At 37.9% G+C, this 15,374-nt stretch overlaps 1 long non-coding RNA gene across 1 annotated transcript in view; it reads right to left on the minus strand.

Moving 5' to 3' along the window:
• LOC308343089 overlaps positions 1–15,374 on the minus strand; it is a 213,907-nt gene that overhangs the window by 97,333 nt on the left and 101,200 nt on the right. The gene's annotated exons all lie outside the window — the stretch shown is intronic.

The following is a 15,374-nucleotide window of genomic DNA, read 5'->3' on the forward strand; positions in this document are numbered from 1 at the left end:
TTCCTTCCTTCAAGTCAATATCAGAAGCAGGGCAGAATATAACTAAGGAGAGAAACTGGTCAATATAAAGTCAAGAAGACAAGATCAATAGAATATTAGACACTCATTTTATAATAGAGCTTTGACATTATCTTTTAGGAGTTTTGGTTAACCTTTTAGCATTTTAACTTCATAAGCACAATCATAGCAATGCTCTTCTGAGTTGAAATAACTAGGTTGTTTTCTTTCCCCAGAAATACAGCAAATAAAATACTGGCAAATCAGAAACATATGTCAATACAGCTGGTCATCTTTTAAATAATTAAATGCAAACCTGTTGAATAAATATTAAAAGTTCAGTGATGTGACACCAAGCTACCCTAGACTTAAATGAAGTTAGAGACTAGTGTACATAATAAAATGTGTCAGTATTTGTCAAAACAAACAAGGGGAAAGTTAAAATACCATATAACCCCCCAAATGTATTATCCTCTAAAATAAAATAACTTCTCTTTTTACTCTGTAGCCTGTAGAGGAATGAAATGTGCAAAAAAGGGCTATCTAATATCAATAGTAAGTGAAAAAATTTGCACAACAGTATGCATAGTGTTAGTTTATGTCTTTAAGGCAGTATATATGCTTGAAAAACTATCAACTGTGCCTAGGATTCTTCACTACACATGTCTCCCTTCACATCCTCTTGGCTTCACCCCATCTCTTGCTCTAGGAACTGCTGGAGGGATGTCCTCAGAAGCAGTTTATAAGGCTCCTTATAGGGTGATCCTGAGAGATCCAGCAATCAGCAGCATGTAGCTGCCCTCAGCTAGATAATACCCTTGTGTTAGAAATCCCTCCTTTCCAGCTTCGCTCCCTTATCCTCATTCCTGTCCCATGGATTGCAGTCTTCAATAAAATAGAATGCATGAGCCTCTAAGACACACACACACACACACACACACAGCTTTAACAGTGGCCCTCTAGGCATGCTGAATCAGGCTTGCATACCTGGAATAAACCCCACGTGGTTGTGGCACATAATTCTTTTTATACATTGTTAGATTTGACTTCCTAGTATGCATTGTTGAGGATTTTTGCACTTATGTTCATGAAAAATATTGGCCTGTGGTTTCCCTTTTTTGATGTCTTTGTCTGGTTTAGGTTATTAGGATAATTGGCCTTAGAATGAAAAATATTCCTTCTACTTCTATCTTTTGGAAACATTGTAAAGAACTGGTATAATTTCTTCCTTGAATGTTTGATATAATTCACCAGTGAACCAATTTGGGCTGGTACTTTCTATTCTTTGAAGGTCATTAATTATTGATTCAGTTTCTTTAATGGATATGGGCCTATTCAAATTGTCTATTTCTTCTTCTGTGAGTTTGCGTAGATTGTGTCTTTTAAGGAATCGGTCCATCTTGTCTAGCTTATTAGATTTGTGGGCATAGAGTTATTCATAATGTTCCTTTTAATCCTTTTCCTGTCCATGGGATCCATAGCAATGGCCCCTCTTTCATTTCTTTTGTTAGCAATTTGTGTCATCTTTTTTTTTTTTTAAGCTTGACTAGCAGCTTACCAGTTGTACTGGTCTTCTCAAAGAACCAGTTTCTGGTTTTGATTTTTCTCAATTGATTTCCTGTTTTAAATTTAATTAGAGATGTCTGCTCTAATTTTTCTTATTCTTTTCTTTTGCTACTTTGGGATTAATTTGCTCTTCCCTTTCTAGTTTCCAAGGATGGAAACCTGGTTTATTGGTTTTAGATCTTTCTTCTTTTGTAATATGCATTCTATACATTGCTATGAATTTCCCTCCATGCACTGTTTTTGCTGTCACACAAATTTTGATAAGTGTTATGTTCATTTTAATTTAGCAAAAAATATTTTAAAATTTCTCTTGCAATTTCTCCTTTGACCTGTGTGTTATTTAAAAGCGTGTTGTTTAATTTCCAAATATTTTATATTCTTCCAGCTGTCTTTCTGTTATTGATCTAGTTTAATTCTAATAGAGTCTGAAAGCAGACATTATATAATTTCCAATATTTCAGATTTGTTAAGGTATGTTTTATGACCCAAATTGTGGTCTATCTTGGCCAAAGTTTCCTGTGAGTATGAGAAGAATGTGTGTTCTGCTGTTGTTATATGAAATAATCAATAGATGTCAATTATATCTAGTCTACAGTTGGTGGTGTTGAGTTCAACTGTGTCTTCATTGATAATTCTGTCTCCTAGATCTGTCCATTGTTAATAGAGAGGTCTTAATGTATCCAATTATGGTAGTAGATTCGTTTATTTTATTTTCTACTTCTATTAGTTTTTGCCCAACATATTTTGAGCCTGCTGATAAGTCTGTTTTTAGGTATAGACACATCAAGAATCATTATGTCTTCTTAGGGAATTAAGATAATCATCATGTATGCTCTCTTTATCCCTGATAATTTCATGCAGAGCAGACTTCAGAGAAAAGGACGTTAACATAGCTACTCCTGGTTTATTCTGATTAGTGTTACCGTGTTATATCTATCTCCATCCATTTACCTTTAATCTAATGTATCCTTATATTTAAAGTGGGCTTCTTGCAGTCAACATATAGGTGGGTATGGTGTTTTGATCCATTCGTACAATATCTATCTTTTAATCAGTGTACTTAGATGTTTAAAGTGATTATTGATATAGTTGGATAAACAGCATATTTATTACTCTTTTCTATTTGTTGCTCTTATTCTTTTTTCCTATTTTTGTTTTCTACTCTTCTGCCTTTTGTGATTTTGACTGAGTATTTTATGATTCCATTTCTTGTCTCAGTGAAACAATTATATTTCTTTCTTTTACTTTTGCTTAGTGACCTAGAATTTCAGTACATATTCACATCTAATTCAAGTCCACTTTCAAACAACACTGTACCACTTCATGGATAGTGCAACTATGTTACAATAACAAAATAATCCTATTTCCTCCTTTCCCTCCCTTGTAACATGGCTGTCATTCATTTCACTTATACATAAACAAACAAATATATATACAAGTAAGCATACTTAACTGAATACAGTGGTGCTCTTATTATTAAAAAAATGAGGGGCACCTGGGTGGCTCAGTGGGTTAAATCCTCTGCCTTCGGCTCATGATCCCAGGGTCCTGGGATCGAGCCCCACATCTGGCTTTCTGCTCAGAGGGGAGCCTGCTTCCTCCTCTCTCTACCTGCTTCTCTGCCTACTTGTGATCTCTGTCTGTCAAATGAATAAATAAAATCTTTAAAAAAATGATTAAATCAATTAAGAATAAGAAAAATTAAAAAATATAAATATTAAAAAAATTAAATTAAAAATTAAAATTAAATTAAAAAATTAAATTAAAAATATAATAAAGAGTAAGAAAAATAAAACTTCTGTTTCAGTTTCACTTATTCTTTCTCTGATGCTCTTCCTTCCTTCATGTAGTTCTGAGTTTCTGACCCAGCTCATTTTCCTTTTCTCTGAAGAACTTCTTTTATTATTTCTTGCAAGACAGGTCTACTAGCAACTAATTATCTCACCTTCTTAATAAGGTTTTCTTTATTTATTATAGAGAGAGTGTGCATGTGAGTGGGGGGGTTGGGGAGAGACAGAGGGAGAGGGAGAGAGAGAATCTCACGCAGACTCCCCACTGAGCACAGAGACCAGTACTGGGCTCAATCTCATGACCCAGAGATCACAGTCTGTTTGGAAAACTTAAAAATAATAAAAGAAATCATTGTTTTCCATTCTGGAATGTAAAGAACATGGAAGTCATCATTCTTTTCAAACAAATAAAAATCTGAATGAACTGAAAAACCAACTACTCTTTTTACACCTGTCAGAGAAGTAAGGTTACAGGAGAAACAGCTGCCCACAAAATTGTAAAGTCAGATGAGTACAGATAATTACAACTTATTGGAGCAGAAACCTATGAGCAGAAGCCTCCACTGGAAACCAATACCAGGATAGAAAAAACCAAACTGTAGTTGATCTATAGATGAAAGCTCCGTGTGGACAATTCTGAGAGTTAAGAACTCCAGTAGAACCCCATTACATACTTATAGTGAAGCAAAGATAAAAATTAAATCTGACTTCTCCTCAGAAACCCTGCAAGCAAGAAAGGAGTAGAATGAAAAATTGAAGGTATTGAGAAGCAAAAAGGAACACCAGTGTGGGATTCTGTACACTGTGAAATTATCGTTCAGAAGTGAAGGAGAAATACAGACTCTCTGAGCTAACTTGTGGCACATGGGTGGTGCAGTTGGTTAAGTAACCAACTATTGATTTCTGATCAGGTCATGATCTCAGGGTCCTGAGATCGAGCCCCTCCTTTGGCCCAGAGCTCAGCGGGGAGTCTGCTTGGGATTTTCTTTCTCCCTCTGTCCCTTCCCCCATTTGTGTACTCTCTGTCTCTGTCTCTCTCTCTAAAATAAAATAAATTTAAAAAAAAGATTGTTTCCCCCTGTTCATCTCACATACCTCTAGAAAAAAGTCTTCTGGCTGCCTGGACTATATCCATACAAGTGTACTGGGGCCATCTCTCAGGTCAAAATGAGTCACTAAGTATCTGATAAAAGTTTCCTTCTAAGTTAAGCATCAGTAACACATGGAAAAATCCTCCCTGCTATCAGCTCAGGGGAGGGAAAGCACCCACCACCCTATGTGCTAATAAAAGAAAATAAAGGTGTTTATTGTTTTGAAAGTCTCTTACAGTCCAGTCAATGACCTACACTGATTTTCCACCCAGGGGTAATCTGTTCCTTGAGTCTAGATAGCTAAATAAGTGAAAAGGCTCCATACATTCCAGAAATTGTCATCATCATCTTTGACTTGGTAAACTGCTAAATGCCATTTTTAAAACCTGAAATGTGCTAACCATTAAGTGACACTCAGGTGTTAGTTCCATTTTATAAACAATACTTCTTTTTAACATAATTACTCAAGTTTCAAGTTGTCAGATTAAACAAACAAAAATACAGGATTACCCAGTTAAATCCGAATTCCAGTGAAACAATAAATACTTTTTTAGTATATGTTCCAATGTAGTATTCAGGACAAACTTATACTTAAAAAAAATATCTCTCTCTCTCTCTATATATATATATATATATATTTTTTTTTGTTTGTTTGTTTGTTTCTCTGAAATTCTAATTTAACCGGATGTCCTGTATTTAATCTTGCAACCCTACTCAAATTACACATATGATAGGTAAACGTTTGGGGAATTGATGCTTTTTGTTTTGTTTAGATGAAGAGTTTGATTCTATTTGTGTTAAGATTTTTGATGAAAGCGTCAGCTAAATTACGTGGAGGCCACAGAAATGAGTCAGAATTCTAGCAGGAAGAATTTTGCTTTGGTTTAAGGAAAGCCATTTTGACTCAGCACATACTCAGTTTTGGATACCTTAAAATAGACATTTTTTCTCAATATAACTTTTTCAAGCTCCAAGATCCTCTGAGATATAACTGAGTATAAACTCTAAGCTACCTTAGGTATAAAGACCAAGATGTTTTGAACAATGAAGAAAAGTAGACTGAACCTTTCTGAAAACTTAGACTGTTGGCGCAGATAATTTACTTGTTACATCTCAGAGGAGCAAATCGTTGAAGGAACAGAAAGCACCGTCTAGCAGAAATTTTTGTTTGTAGATGTAGACTCTAAGAGAAGCGTTCGAGAGAGACGTTCTTAGTATTTAAAAAAATACTTTTGAATTTAGGTTTTCATCTGAAAGTTTTCCATTTCAGAGTAGATCTGCTGCCAGATGGCAGGATTTTATCTTTGGTACCTCTGAATTGTCCCCAGCACCTTGCAAAGCAGGGGCTCAGTACATACTTTTCAACCCAGAGATTAAAAACCAAAGTTTGTATGGAAGGAAGCATTTGCTCTTGACCACAATGTCCCGCTGTGGGCCATCATAGCAGATCTTCCAACAAAAAAGACGGAGAGTTTGCTTTCCTGTTCCTAGCGACTAAGGAACTGTCAGATCATCTCTGTGCTGCTTCTGCTGGTGTGTCCCAAGTTTTATTTTCTTCTCAGTGATGTCACCTCAACGGTCTTGTTTTTCTGGTTCTTCTCTGAACACTTTGATATCCTCCTGTCTTCCTCTAGCTGCTGCCAGCACCCATTATGTTCCCTTTGCCTTACTGATTTATCACACCCATTTCCTGCATGTGTTCCCAGAGTACATTCGCTCCATGAGAGGGATTTCCTTGTAGACGGTTCTGCCCAGAATATGTGATGCAATGCAGACAACAGAGAGAGAATCTGTTCAACTGGACACATATCTTTTTCCCCCTGAACCTTCAACTAAACATTTATCACCAAGCTGTGTTTCTTAACATGCTCGACACACTTTGTCAGTAACTGCACTGTCAAAGTAAGACAGGCTTTCTTGAATCTTATGCTTACAAAAGAGTACTTTGTCAGTTCATTTTTAAAAAGATTTTATTTATTTATTTATTTATTTGAGGAGGGGGGAGTACAAGCAGGGGGAGGGGCAGAGAGGCAGGGGGAAGCAGGCTCTCTGCTGAGCAGGGAGCCCCATGCAGGGCTTGATCCAGGACCCTGAGATCATGACCTGAGCCAAGTGGAAAGCAGATACCTAACCAAATGAGCCACCCAGGTGCCCCTGTCAGTTCATTTTTTAAGAGACACTTCCTTTGTTTCTTTCTCCTACCATCTCTCTACTTAAAGCACCAGATGTAATCCCACCTCCCAATTAAAAAAATTATTTACATTTTGGAATATGTAAGGCAAATGCACATTATAAAATGCAAAAGGTGCAGATGATTTGGACAGAAAGTAAGTATCCCACCCTCCTTTCTAGCCACTATGCAACTCACCTGGCAAACACTGTTAGTATGAGAATTTCTCTGTGGATGACGTACACTTACACAAGTATATATATTAATTGGAAAAGGTTGTGGACTTTATTATTCTTTTTTTAAGAGAGAGAGTGTGTGTGCACGTGTGCAAGTAGAGGTAGGGGCAGAGGGAGAGGGAGAGAAAGAACCTTAAGCAGTCTTCACATCCAGCAGCAGCCCACATTGGTGCTTGATGTCATGACCCGGAGATTACAACCTGAGCTGAAATTAAGAGTCAGACGCTTAAGCAACTGAGCTACCCAGGTGCCCCCAAAGGTGGTGGACTTTAAACACTGTTCTGTTATTTGCTTTATTTAAAAAATAATATTTATTAGGTATATAATCTCCTTTTGTACATATGGAGCTTTCTCTTTTTTAATGTGATTGTATAATATCCTATTTTATAGTTATATAATGATTTATTTTTATCAGGCATTTATGATAGAGATTTAGAATATTTCCCCAACTTTTGCTACTATATACATTATTGCAGTAAATATCCTTAAACATACAGTATTTCACACATACCCAATATCTATAGGATGCATTTCCAGATATTACATTTTTGGGTCACAATCACAAGATGGACTAGACTGCTTTCGTTACTACCATGAAAGAATATTCTTGAATACATTTGTTGTTATTGTTAATACCCAGAATACATGTTCTTTATAGTTTTCCTTCCCATCAGGTTCACCTTACTTTGGCTATTATTTATACTCCAAATGCCTGTAGAATTAAGTTTTAAATATTCTGAGAAAGCTTGCCATTCAAAAGAAACCTAAGGTGAATCTATATGGAAATGTCAAGAGTGACACATACTTTCCTTTAAATTTTGATAGGCTGGAGTTTAAGAATTGAGAATTTTATGTAAAGGATTTCCTTTAAATGGAGCATGCTATGTAAACTATTCATCTTCAAATGGACCCTTCTAGAGATCACTTGGAAGACATTTTGGACTCTGAATACAGAGCACCTGAAATCTATAGATCACATTTTGTACAAATCAATTCTAACGCTGCCTCAGATAACCTAGTCACATAAATTTTTGAAGTAATCTTAAATCTGTCCTCCTTATCCACTGAAGCCATTAGCAGGAGAAATTTTCATTCCTTGGTTTTCTTTTTGCCTAAGATGAACGAATGGCCCCATCCATTGAGGCTTTTGAAAGTGCTGCAGAAAATCTTCCCCATTGTTTCCAGAAGACAGCCCAGACCCTTAAGGTACAGCTTGGACTTCCGTTACTCAGATAAATTTACCCAGTGCTGACTATCAGCAATACCACAGTACTGGCAACATTTCACATGAATGATCTTATTTAACTGGTATTGTATTAATCCAGACTAAATATTATTTCTCTCTTTTCATGCACAGGGAATGGAAATAGGCCACGTTTTTGTACCAACCATGCTTAAGTCTTTTTTTCCCCCCTAATCTTTGATTTATAATCCTTCAATTGAGGTAGATACTGGGAGTTCAGACCTTCTTAACATTTCCTGAAGTATGGGTATCACATAATTAAAACAGCAGCAGGCTGAAAGTGTGAGTGGCTTCACATCAAAGCTCTGTTAGTTGCAGTTATGGGCGTTTCGTGATCTTTGCTTATCACCTGGAGATAGAATTATGGTGAACTTATAATAAGACTTCTCTTTCATGGGCAATCCAAATTGGCTTGAGTTTGGTGTCTTCCAGAAAGTGAAAGCCTGAAAAGCACCCTGTTTGTTCTCATCCATAATGAAAGAGAATATTGAGCCACGCTCAATCATGCTGTCTTCCTATAAGAAGTTTTGGGGAAATAGGAATGCAGTCTTCAAGAGACTCCGATGGAAGTGGCAATACATGCACATGAGAAGATACAGCTGGGCTTCTCAAGTGACACCCAGACACATCCCTTTACTCTTCCACTTAGAAATCCTCATCTCAATTTGCAAAATGACTGTGATTAGAACGGACACCTTCATGTGCATGCATGGTTTTAGCTGAGGGAAGATACTTCACTGATGTTACCTAGTACCTGAGTCATCATCACCATCCATCACACAGCCTTCCTCAGTTTACCCACAAGCATTGGCTGTAGAGTGTCCCCTTACTCACTGGCATAATTCCAGCTTATTTAAAATATGCTTGTGCCCAAATACAGTACTGACTTGTTAGGATGGTTTGGAAAATTAAATGGCATAGGAAGTGCTAAAACTCTTGGATTTGGAGTGCTGGCCAAGAAAAATGTAATGCTTGTCACTAGTGTAGGCTGCATAAATAATTCTGAAGTTTCTTATAGTCCAATTTAAGAAGTATGAAGAGGGGTGCCTGGGTGGCTCAGTGGGTTAAAGCCTCTGCCTTCAGCTCAGGTCATGATCCCAGGGTCCAGGGATCAAGCCCTGCATCGGGCTCTCTGCTCAGCAGGGAGCCTGCTTCCTTCCCTCTCTCTGCCTGCCTCTCTGCCTACTTGTGATCTCTCTGTCAAATAAATAAATAAAATCTTAAAAAAACTAAAAATAGGAGTCAAGATGGTGGAGAAGTAGCAGGCTGAGACGACATCAGGTAGCAGGAGATCAGCTAGATAGCTTATCAAACCATTGCAAACACCTACAAATCCAACAGGAGATCGAAGAGAAGAAGAACAGCAATTCTAGAATCAGAAAATCAACCACTTTCTGAAAGGTAGGACTGGCGGAGAAGTGAATCCAAAGCGACGGGAAGATAGACTGTGGGGGGAGGGGCCGGCTCCCTGCAAGTGGTGGAGCAACGGAGCACAAAATCAGGACTTTTAAAAGTCTGCTCCACTGAGGGACATCGCTCCAGAGGCTAAACCGGAGTGAAGCCCACGCGGGGTCAGCGTGGCCCCAGGTCCCACAGGGTCACAGAAGGATCAGGGGTGTCTGAGTGATGCAGAGCTCCCAGGTATTAGAGCGGGGAAGCCGGCTAGAGACAGAGCCAAGGAGTGAGCTCTCAGCTCGGGGTTACCTTGAACCAGTCGCAGGCTGGGTGAGCTCAGAGCACGGCCAGAGGCCAGGGAGACGGGAGTGATTGGGCTCTTTTCTCTGAGGGCACACTGGGGAGTGGGGCCCCGAGCTCTCGGCTCCCCTGGGCCAGAGACTGGGAGGCCACCATTTTCATTCCTGTCCTCTGGAACTCTACGGAAAGCGTTCAGGGGACAAAAGCTCCCGAAAGCGAACCTGAGCAGATTATTTAGCCCGGCCCCTGGTAAGGGTGGTGCAATTCTGCCTTGGGCAAAGACACTTGAGAATCACTACAACAGGCCCCTCCCCCAGAAGATCAACAAGAAATCCAGCCAAGACCAAGTTCGCCTACCAAGGAGAGCAGCAGAATTCCAAAGGAAGAGAAAGCAAATCACGGAACTCATGGCTTTCTCCCCATGATTCTTTAGTCTTGCAGTTAACTTAATTTTGTTTTCTTCTGCTAAATTTTTTTTAACTTTTACCCTTTTCTTTTTTAATGTTTTTTAACTAGTTTATCTAATATATATATATATATTTTTTTCTTTTTAATATTTTTTCTTTGTTTTCTTTTTTTAATGGTTTTTTTTTTCTTTTTTCTGAACTTCTTTTTATCCCCTTTCTCCCCTCCATGATTTGGGGTCTCTTCTGATTTGGTTAAAGTGCATTTTCCTGGGCTCTTTGCCACCCTTTTACTATTTTATTTGCTACTTCACATACTCTTATCTGGAAAAAATGACAAGGTGGAAAACTCACCACTAAAAAAAGAACAAGAGGCAGTACTAAAGGCTAGGGACCTAATCAATACAGACATTGGTAATATGTCAGATCTAGAGTTCAGAATGACGATTCTCAAGGTTCTAGCTGGGCTCAAAAAAGGCATGGAAGATATTAGAGAAACCCTCTCTGGAGAGATAAAAGCCCTTTCTGGAGAAATAAAAGAACTAAAATCTAACCAAGTTGAAATAAAAAAAGCTATTAATGAGGTGCAATCAAAAATGGAGGCTCTTACTGCTAGGATAAATGAGGCAGAAGAAAGAATTAGTGATATAGAAGACCAAATGACAGAAAATAAAGCTGAGTAAAAGAGGGACAAACAGCTACTGGACCATGAGGGGAGAATTCGAGAGAAAAGTGACACCATAAGACGAAACAACATTAGAATAATTGGGATTCCAGAAGAAGAAGAAAGAGAGAGGGGAGCAGAAGGTATATTGGAGAGAATTATTGGGGAGAATTTCCCTAATATGGCAAAGGGAACAAGCATCAAAATCCAGGAGGTGCAGAGAACCCCCCTCAAAATCAACAAGAACAGGTGCACACCACATCACCTAATATTAAAATTTACAAATCTTAGTGACAAAGAGAAAATCCTGAAAGCAGCCCAGGAAAAGAAGTCTGTAACATACAATGGTAAAAATATTAGATTGGCAGCAGACTTATCCACAGAAACCTGGCAGGCCAGAAAGAACTGGCATGATATATTCAGAGTACTAAACGAGAAAAACATGCAGCCAGGAATACTATATTCGGCTAGGCCATCATTGAAAATAGAAGGAGAGATAAAAAGCTTCCAGGACAAACAAAAACGGAAAGAATATGCAAACACCAAACCAGCTCTACAGGAAATATTGAAAGGGGTCCTCTAAGCAAAGAGAAACCCTAAAAGTAGTAGATCAGAAAATAAACAGAGACAATATACAGTAACAGTCACCTTACAGGCAATACAATGGCACTAAATTCATATCTCTCAATAGTTACCCTGAATGTTAATGGGCTAAATGCCCCAATCAAAAGACACAGGTTATCAGAATGGATAAAAAAACAAAACCCATCAATATGTTGCCTACAAGAAACTCATTCTAGACCCAAAGACACCTCCAGATTTAAAGTGAGGGGGTGGAAAACAATTTACCGTGCTAATGGACATCAGAAGAAAGCTGGGGTGGCAATCCTTAGATCAGATCAATTAGATTTTAAGCCAAAGACTATAATAAGAGATGAGGAAGGACACTATATCATACTCAAAGGGTCTATCCAACAAGAAGATCTAACAATTTTAAATATCTATGCCCCTAACATGGGAGCAGTCAATTATATAAACCAATTAATAACAAAATCAAAGAAACACATCAACAATAATACAATAATAGCATGGGACTTTAACACTCCCCTCACTGAAATGCACAGATCATCTAAGCAAAAGATCAACAAGGAAATAAAGGCCTTAAATGACACACTGGACCAGATGGACATCACAGATATATTCAGAACATTCCACCCCAAAGCAACAGAATACACATTCTTCTCTAGTGCACATGGAACATTCTCCGGAATAGATCACACCTGGGTCATAAATCAGATCTCAACCAGTATCAAAAGATTGGGATCATTCCCTGCATATTTTCAGACCACAATGCTCTGAAGCTAGAACTCAATCACAAGAGGAAATTTGGAAAGAGCCCAAATACATGGAGACTAAACAGCATCCTTCTAAAGAATGAATGGGTCAACCAGGAAATTAAAGAAGAATTGGAAAAAATTCATGGAAACAAATGATAATAAAAACACAACGATTCAAAATCTGTGGGACACAGCAAAGGCAGTCCTGAGAGGAAAATATATAGGGGTACAAGCCTTTCTCAAGAAACAAGAAATGTCTCAAATACACAACCTAACCCTACATGAACAGACATTTCTGCAAAGAAGACATCCAGATGGCCAACAGACACATGAAAAGGTGCTCCACATCACTCGGCATCAGGGAAATACAAATCAAAACCACAGTGAGATACCACCTCACACCAGTCAGAATGGCTAAAATTAACAAGTCAGGAAATGACAGATGCTGGTGAGGATGTGGAGAAAGGGGAACCCTCCTACACTGTTGGTGGGAATGCAAGCTGGTGCAACCACTCTGGAAAACAGCATGGAGGTTCCTCAAAAAGTTGAAAATAGAGCTACCCTATGACCCAGCAATTGCACTACTGGGTATTTACCCTAAGGATACAAACGTAGTGATCTGAAGGGGCACATGCACCTGAATGTTTATAGCAGCAATGTCCACAATAGCCAAACTATGGAAAGAACCTAGATGTCCATCAACAGATGAATGGATAAAGAAGAAGTGGTATATATATACAATGGAATACTATGCAGCCATCAAAAGAAATGAAATCTTGCCATTTGCGACGACGTGGATGGAACTAGAGGGCATGATGCTTAGTGAAATAAGTCAATCGAAGAAAGACAACTATCATATGATCTCCCTGATATGAGGAAGTGGAGATGCAACATGGGGGGTTAGGGGGGTAGGAGAAGAATAAATGAAACAAGATGGGATCGGGAGGGAGACAAACCATAAGTGACTCTGAATCTCACAAAACAAACTGAGGGTTGCTGGGGGGAGGGGGATCGGGAGAGGGGGGTGGGGTTATGGACATTGGGGAGGGTATGTGCTATGGTGATTGCTGTGAAGTGTGTAAACCTGGCAATTCACAGACCTGTACCGCTGGGGATAAAAATACATTATATGTTTATAAAATGAAATAATAATAAATAAAAAAATTTTTTTAAAATGAACAAAAAAAAACCTGAAAAAAAAAAGTCAAAAGTATGAAGAAACAGGTGAAAATAACTGTCATAATATATTATTTAATCTGATATACCTAAAACATTGTCAACTTAACATTTGACCAATATACAATTTATTAATGAAATATTTTACATTCTTTTTTTTTCATACTCGGCCTTTGGAATCTGGTGGGTATTTTACATTTACAGTATTACAACATTTACAGATTAGTTTGAATGGATGACATTTCTAGTGGTCAGTAGTCACCTGTTGTTAGGATGGTGAACAGTGTAGTCTTAGAACAATGACAAACATTCCATAAACATTAGCCATGTTAGCTCTTACTAATATCATTTTTCTCTGTGATACTTTTTGACTCCACTCTGCATCTATTTACTTTTTCTTAGTATTATAGCTACTGTTTGTCTTATCCTTCTAGAAAGAATGTTCATTGAATGGGATTTCTGTTTTCTGCAGACATTCATCTAAAGACATCCATTGAGAATCCATGTTCCAGGCATTATGAGGTCTATTTTCCAGGTTTGTATTTCCCAGAATACGTGACAATGTCTTCCTAATCGTAGGCACCCAATATGTATCTGGCACATGAACTGCCTAGTTTTGTGTATGCACACACATTCCTGACTAGTGTTTCTCAAAAAAGAGTATGGTTTTCATAGATTTAGACTTATGTTTTCATATATAAGCAATGGTATTGAACAGTGATGGTATTTGCTTTGATTATGAGGATTTACTTTATTATGCAATCATAGAGTGATTACTCCACTGATGGATTCTTCTAGGATCTGCATTGCCAGGGAGAGACACAAACTTGGTACTAGTTTATAACTCTGTGTTGGAAGTAAACAAAACCAGACATCTTTATGTAGTGTTTTAAGTGAGTAACCAAAGTAACTTAATATAAAAGTTCTATACAAACCATAAAGGCTACAAAATATTAGTTGCTGCTAATGTAGTTATTAATGATTTTTAGTAGCTTTTGTCCTCTGTTACATACACTATTGGCCCAAGACAAGCTCTTTGTGAGAAAATAAAACAAATCTGTGATCAAACAAGTATAAAAAATTCTATGTACCATACACCACAGTTGGATAGTAATAATGCACATTAGGATATTTTAAACCCTTTTAAATTCAGTAATAGAGAAATCTACTTGACTTTGCTATATAACCAATGAAAATAATTTTTCAAGGTGACATCCATAACTTCTACAGAACTGAGATACCGGCACACCTTGGTGGTATAACTTGGTGGCGTAAAGCATCTGATTCTTGGTTTGGGCTGAGGTCATTATCTCAGGGTCCTGGGATCAAGCCCCAAGTTGGGCTCCGTGTTCAGTGCAGAATCTGCTAGGGATTCTCTCTCTCCCTCTGGTCCTTCCCCCCAACCCAAATAAGTTAATCTTTAAACACACACACACACACACACACACACACCTGGTACACCATGGAATACAAAACTGGCAAATTCTGGACTAATATAACAGCTGTATGCAGTCAAAAGATCTGGATTTTAAGTTTGGCTCCCCACTACCTACAGCTGAATTCTACTCAAGTCTTATCTCTCTGAAACTCAGTTCCTTCCTTTGAAAAAAAAAAAAAATATATATATATGTATATATATATATATATACATATATATATATGTGATTTTCAACCTGATTATAAATCCTCATCACCTGCGAAATATTTCAGCTAGACGTGGCTGAGCCCCATCCCCAAAGACTCTGACTCTGTAGGTTTGGGATGTGACCTCAGTGTCTGTTGTGTGTATGTGTATAAACAAATGCGTATGTATGCACTGGGTTCTAAAACAAAATGTATTGCTTATAATGGACTGCTTGGAAGATGTTAAGGTGAAAATAGTCTGTACATTTGGGGCAGACATAGGAGGGAAAATAAAGTCATGAAAGTGGGGAAGCTAAGTTTTGTATAAAAAAGAGGTGTTTGCACAGTGAATATCAGAAGGTGTTGTGGAGTCAGCTGAAAT

Source organism: Martes martes (assembly GCF_963455335.1).
Source record: "Martes martes genome assembly, chromosome: 5".
NCBI classification, from domain to species: Eukaryota; Metazoa; Chordata; class Mammalia; order Carnivora; family Mustelidae; genus Martes; species Martes martes.